We start from the raw sequence: 7,649 nt of genomic DNA, 5'->3' as shown, positions 1-7,649 counted from the left end.
ATTTTAAAATCAGTACTTTTACTCCTACTTTAGTTAGTTTTACCCAAATTTTCTTTACTTTTTCTTGAGTACAATACTATTGTATTTTCTCTCCCATAGTGAGAGAATGATCCCACAGGGTGAAATGCTCTTCAGTGTTGGAGTTCAGTTGTGTTTGGATGTTGCCTGTTGTACAGTGATCCCCTTTAGGGGTTCTTTTGGTCATGTGTCTGGTGGATTGTTGTTGTTGTTGTTTTTTAATAAGAGACACATTTGCTCCATGAGTAAAGTTATCCACTGGGTTAGGGTTCCCTTTTGTGACTTTAGGTGCTCTTTCCAGTCTGGCTTTTTTTATGTTTTGTTTTCAACAGTAGAGTCTTCCTCGGTCGTCCTACATTAAGTCCACTTTGGCTTGAACAGCAACTGGTGGTACCTTGAATTTGGAGTTCACCTCTATAACCTCTTTGGAAGTTATCCTGGGCTCTTCAGTTACCATTCATATCATCTGTCTCTTCAGTTTGTCGTCAATTTTCCTCCTGCGGCCATGTCCAGGGAGGTTGGCTACAGCCCCATGGACCTTAAACTTCTGAATAATATGCAGCTGTAGTCACAGGAACATCAAGCTGCTTGGAGATGGTCTTATAGCCTTTGCCTTCAACATGTTTGTCTATCATTTTCTTTCTAATCTCCTGGGACAGCTGGCTCCTTAGCTGTGTTCTGTGTTCCATGGTTAGTGTTGTATGGAAGGATACCAACAAGCATCTAACTGGTTCAAATAAAAATATCAAAGAATTTGTTTCTCAGGATAATAAAACTGTTCATATAACTCATGGTTTTATGTTAAAATATAAAAAAAAGTGTACTGACTTTGGTGCAAGATCCTCCAGGCCACTGCCAAATTTGCCTCATGGTAAAACCACTTTTTGGTGAGAATCAGTGGTGATTAAATGCTGCCTTTAGATGTACAGAAAAAAACTCTGATTTTTTTAGTCACATTCCAAAATAGGATCTTGTATAAGGTTTCGAATGAAAATGATTGGTCAAATTATTTTATTTTAAAATATCCCAATGACAGTGAAAGTATGCAGGCGATGTGGTTTGTTTTTTCAGTTCTGTAGTTTGCTCTTTCTGACAGGCTTATTTCATTAATCCTACTGCTGAACCACACAGCTTTGTTGCTTAACTAGCTCATGTTGACTAATCTGTTTAATCCCATTACTTATATGACCCACTTACATATCACCACTGCTACCCAGCCCAAGTCTGAAATGCTTCACCTGTGGTGTTACAACAAATAATCTGTGTTGTTTTAAAGAGACAAGTGTAGTGCTCATATTGCATCAATAATGTAAAGTTAAAAAGATGCAGGCAATTAAAGTTGACAGTATTTGTCAACTAAGGCTTTGCACAGGCTCAGGGCCAATAGGGGCCAAGGCCCGACAAGCTTCAGCCATAAAGATTCAGCCAAAAGATGTAACACTACCATAAAAAGTCAATAAAACAACCACAAAATAACACTAATACAAAAAGAATAACAATAAACATACCATAGTTCTACTATAGTTTACCACTAAGAGCCAGACAACTTCATAGGAAAACACACATCAACCTTTTATAACAAAAATTATAACACAAAAGAAACACAAAAACACAAAATTAGCAAAACAAGTAGGCATATAAACACTACAAAACCAAATTCAGATTTTGACAAAAGTAACTTTTTATTATTCCAGGTCATGATTCATCTGCACAGGTTCTCTGTTGATGTTAATTTACAAGGGTCACAGTTCCCACTGAAGACACTTACCTAATGATATAAATGACTTTTTGACACATTAGCTTAGTGTATTCATCAAGAAGAGTTTTTCAGGGAATAAGATTATTACTGTTTAAATGTGGGAAATTTATAATAATTTCAATTTGAAATTTAAAATGTTTGAACCTTCAACATGTACTCATGGTCACTTTATTAGGTGTAGCTGTTCAGATGTGTTAATTTCATTGACTAAAACTACGACCAAAAATGTTTGCTGACTACTTTTTTGCACAACTAGACTTTTAGATTAGCTAAAAATAATCTTTGATGACCAAAAGTAAGTTTAGTTTTTCATCAAGGAGACTAAAACAAGGCTGAAATGTAATTCAGTTGTCATCTGACTTTTGAAAATCCATTTTATTTCTCCTCTGTGGGTAAATCCGTCAAAATACAATGGATCTCTGGCTCTTTTTCTCCTCATCTGTAGAAAGCAGGGACCCCAGGTTTGGCAGAGTGTAGAGTACACTCAGTGGTGTAGTGGTGTGCAGGAGTGGGTATACTCTTATTTGCAGTGGTGATTCTCAGCTGGTCAAGCATCAGGACCCCCCACCACCGCCTTTAGGTAAATTGCTACCCAAATTTTAAAAAGAAAAAAAAGATCAATTTAGTTAATATCTTTAAATTTATGTTGCAGTTTTGGCCCAAAATAACAACATATCTGAAGAAAGAGACAGGACAAAACAAACGTGTTTAAAATGAACACCATTACAGAAGAACTTGCATGCATACATCATTTAACACTCCATTTTCCCAAGACAGCATGGTAATTTGGTAGTTTCTTGAGAGATGTTGTTGTTCTCTTGTGAAAACTAGCCCTCTTAATCGAGCTGAATAAGTAGAATTCTAAAGACAAATACTGAAATTTACTCCTCATCACAGGATAGCCTAAAAATGTTCAGTTAGGGCTTCCATACATGGACTTTTTGCCAGCTTTTTTTCCTGGCACACATTCACAACCCATTGGGAAGACTTTCAAGACCCACTTTTGAGTCCTTGCCCACCAGCTGAGAAGAGCTACTCTATTGTAACAAAAACTAAGTGGGTATATTCCGTTTACCAATGTAGCCAAGCCAAGCTTACATTTGACAAGAGGCAGGGTGCACCCTGGATTGATCACCAGTCAGTCACAAAGCTGACATACTGTAGTCACACTTGTGAAATGTAGAGTCACCGATAAACCCAATGAGCATCATGTCATTGGACTTTGATAGTAAGCCGTAGTACCTGGAGAGAACTCCCACATGCACAGAGAGAACATGAAAATTCTACACAGAAAGGTCCCGCCCGACTGGGATTCAAACCAAGAACCTGCTTGCTTACAACTGTGCAGCTGCTCAGCTGCTTTTGAATGCCAATTTCTAATCAGCCAATTACAAAGCAGAAACCAGTGCATTAGGCATGTAGACATGGTGAAGACAATCAGCTGAAGTTAAAACATCAGAATGGGTAAAGGTGTTTTAAGTGACAGCCTCATATAAATAATTATAGTCCTAGAATTAAAATTAGCTGTTGTTCAATTGTCCTGTAACTTGGGGGTCAGTTAACTTCCTCAAACTTCCTACCTGCAAGCTATAAACAACACCAAATCCAGGGCAAAAGATCAGCTTCATTACAAAACATTACCTGTGATCTTGTTGCCACTTTCAGAGATTCAGCAAATTAAGGGGTCTTACTAAGGCTGTATTTATCAATTTATTTCTTGTTAAAATGCTCTGAAAATGTTTTGGGTTTTAGACGAAATGTTGGTTTTAGGGAATATGTTGCATTGATTAAAACTAGCTTTTATATTACTTTGTAATCTTTATATTTGCATTAGGTCATGATGGAAACTTTAGATTAAGAGGAAATTAGCTACTTGTACATGACATTATACACAGTTCTCAAGATTAAATACTGCATACAATGCTTTCAACCTCTGTTTTTGTCTCTTTTCACTTCAGAGAATCTTGAGGCAGCTGGTGGATGCAGCCACTGAAATACACTAAAAAAACATCTTTCACCAAGACATGAAGCCACATCCTGGTGTAGTTTTTTCCTACTTTGATGAAACAAGAGTGTGAGTGTTTCACTTTGCTGTTGAAACTTTTCCACAGTCACATGTTACTATTTCTGTGGTATGATATTGTCCACTTCTTATTTTCAGTCTTTAAATAATGACTTTCATAGCTTCATTTAAGATTTGTCTACTGATATATTTCTCTTAAACCTCTATCTCATTTCTCTTCTCTGTTTTAGTGCACAAGGTACCCATAGCTGTAAATCAGAACATGCCAGACCTACATGTACTTACGAAAAGCAGAGCCCCCTGCGACACACTGCCATCAAAAATCAACATCCATTTTAATTGTATCACTGATACAACCCTTAAAAGGCCTATGCACACTTTTCTTAACAAAAGACATTTGTATAAACTTCTTAATATCTGCTTTTTCATGGTAAATATTTGCCAATCTAATTTTTGGCAGCCTCAGAGAGGACAAAGCCCCCCCTGCCCCCCTCCACCAGCAAGAAGGCCTCATTGGGTGCACACTGGGTTCTGCAGCTGATGTTTTCTTCATGTGTACTGTAGACAAAGCTGAGATTTTAGACTAAAATTGTAGCGAACAGTTTTGACCTGTCCAATATTGTCTAAAAGCTCACAGGGGGCTGAATGTAAGAAGCTATTTTCAGACGTGTTCAGCTCCATTGAAAAAAACCTTTCCACTGTTCTTCCAATCTGGATGTCAGTTTATCTACATAGCTTCAAAACATTAACACAATCCATAATAATGTATCTCTCAATTAATCCACATGCAGAAAACATTCACCTTCAGGTCACTCACATACTCACAAAATCAAATACTATCTGCTTTTATTCACACCTGAATCAAATACCTGGAGCCTATCTTTATGCCCACAACAAGCCATGGCTCCACCTGCTGTTCAAAGTCAGAATTACACACAAAAAAAATCTCATCTTTTGGCTCCACCACGAACTTTACTAAACAACCCACTTGGGTGTCATCTGTAGCTACTCAGTACTTTGAGTTAACTTTTAATGTAGATTTATTCACCAGTACTTTTACTTCCACTTAAAAAAAATTCAACCCAAGTAACGATAGGCCTACTTTTACTTGACTACAACAGTCTTACTTTTTCAGACCTCTGGGATTAAGTGGTGTGAATTATTATATTTGGTTCAGGGATTCTTGGGTGTGGGGCGTGGGGCTCCAAAATGTGGTCCAACATGACATTAATTCATGACCACAGAGACAGTCTTCTTCAAAGCATTGGATTTAGCCAGAGGTAATGTGAAGAAGGCTTGTCTGGTGTCATAACTGTGCCTGATATTAGTGTAGGTAAGCTGGGAGTATGGATATGAAGGATTTTGGGAGGTTAAGATGCTTCTTTAAAGCTGAAGCTAAAGTTATCATTCCACATTTACATGACAGCCTGGCATCCAAACTGCTGCTCACTGAGCCGTGAAGCACCAAACAGGCAGCTCTGTTCAGAGTGGGCTTCATCTTTTTTAAGGTCTTGTTTTGATGCATTAGACCAGACAGTTAGACAGTATTCAGAGTGGTATAAGAATACAGATTGAATCACTTGCTTTTTACATTTTCTGTTAAATGATAGGTATTCTTTCTAATAGTGTAAATGCATCTGCTCATCTTTGCAACTGTATTATTTATGTGACTTGTCCATGAAAGTTTGTCATGTCCAGTAGTTTGGCCTATTTAACCTGCTCAGTGTGTACCCCTTGTAAAGAAATTACAGGTAAAAAAAAATCTACTTCATTAAAAGTTTACCTCAAAGTACTGAGTAGCTACAGATGACACCCATGTGGACTGTTTAGTAAAGTAGGTGGTGGAGCCAAAATATGTTCAAATTTTTTGGGTGTAATTCTGACTTTGAACAGCAGATGGAGCCATGGCTTGTTGTGAGCATAAAGACAGGCTCCAGGTAATTGATTCAGGTGTGAATAAAAGCAGAGTTTTTGACTGTGCGAGTCTGTGAGTGACCTGAAGGAAATTGGCATTTTATGTTGTATGCATGCCATGTGTCTCCCTATAATAGTTTGGTCCATTTACAATAATGTTCAATTAATTTTGCGGTTGTACTTTTTCACTGAAAAAATGAAATGCATGCATAGGCAGACCTGCCTATGCATGCATTATAATCAAAACAGGATCAATAAATCAAAGGTGACAGCAAAAATTTATGGTGAACCCTGAATGAAAGTGACTCATAAAGCTTACTGTTCTTTGCCAGCATTTTATTTCTGATGGTATACACTTTATTATGGGAAAAATATTAATAAATTTTTAAGTTTGGTGATTTTTTTTCACTGCCACATTGGTATTTTATTGTATTATTGGTATCTTGTTGTGTCATTGGTGTGCCACAGTGACAACGTTTTTTTTATTGTGCTCTCTTCAGGCATTTTGTCATCTTGCACCAGGGGATTGTGCAATATATTTTACAAACTGTTTACTGCAGGGAAGCCAGTGCAATATAACAGGGCAGGTGCAATACAATATTCTGCCTGTAACTCTCTTATTTTGGGTCAATGTGGACCTCTTGTCTGTCTGTGTATTGCCTGTTTGTTTTTGTTTTCTCTTTGTGATGAATATATTGATTGTGAGCAGCACTACACTCATGTCCATGACAAATTTCCCCCCGGGGACAATAAAGTTTATCCTTATCCTTAAATCCAGCATAAGATTCAATCAATGATGGGACATTTATTCCCTGTTTATTTCATTGAGGTTAAAATGAGGGCTTCTTCATTATTAATTCACAAGTAGTTTCACACTTATTAACTAATATTTGTACCCCAAGCTAGTAATTTTTATATTCTAAAATTGACCTCTCTCTTCAATTAATAATTCAATATAGCACATAACTAATGCAGTGTTACTGTTTCTGCAAGATAAATGGGTAACACATTCTGTGAAGCCTGCCTTTATTTTCTATTGTAAGTATACTTAAAATGCATTATAACACACCTATGATGCTGTTTAACCATAGCTATAATCACCCATGGTCTATTTGTTATGCCTCAAAACAGTAATCATAACTAATATAATGCCAGTGTCTATAATGACTGATAAAAATGCTTATAATGTGTTATTATGTACACGCAATTACTAATATTTTGTCTATTAATATTCTAAATACATAGTTTCATACATCACTAGGCATTTGATAATGACTTACAGGGTTGGAAGACCATGCAACACATTTGCTGGCCACTTGTATTTTCAAAGTGTATTTTTTTTAAACAGTTATAATGCATTGTAGTCATTCTTCAACACATTGTGAGCACTATTATTAGTATGTAATGAATTAGCATGCTAATAAGCAGCTAATTAATGGTGAAACTTGTACCCTAATGTTATGTTTTACCTAAGTTATTTATTTACCAGAGGCTGCATTGATGAATGTGTATCAATTGATTAACTTGTGAGAAAACAAATGCTACGCTACCTTGTTGCAGAGCCTCTTTTCCCAGGGCAGTCAGTTATCTGAGATTTTTTTGAGTTGAAGTTTGAGTTTAAACTGTGAACAAACTATTTAATGTGCAATTAAGTCGGAAATGTGCTTTATTGCTACTCTATAGTGGTAGCAGTTCATTTTGAGTGGGATTATGAGTGCACCTGCTGCTTGTGTCATGGGCCACTTTAACCTGCAGATGGCGTTAGATCACCCACTATCAGCGCCTCGTGCAACACCACATGCAATGATCTGGGCCTGTAACCTTATCTACCATATCCTGGCCTGTACGTAGTGGTCTGCACGTTACTTGATTAAATGCAAAAGTTTGAAACGGACAAAGGTTTCTGGGACAGACAGAGGTGTTCAGTTGCTCTGA

This window comes from Cheilinus undulatus, linkage group 3 (genome assembly GCF_018320785.1).
Source record: "Cheilinus undulatus linkage group 3, ASM1832078v1, whole genome shotgun sequence".
NCBI lineage: Eukaryota > Metazoa > Chordata > Actinopteri > Labriformes > Labridae > Cheilinus > Cheilinus undulatus.
The sequence above is the reverse complement of the archived record's forward strand: the minus strand, read 5'-3'. Positions refer to the sequence as shown.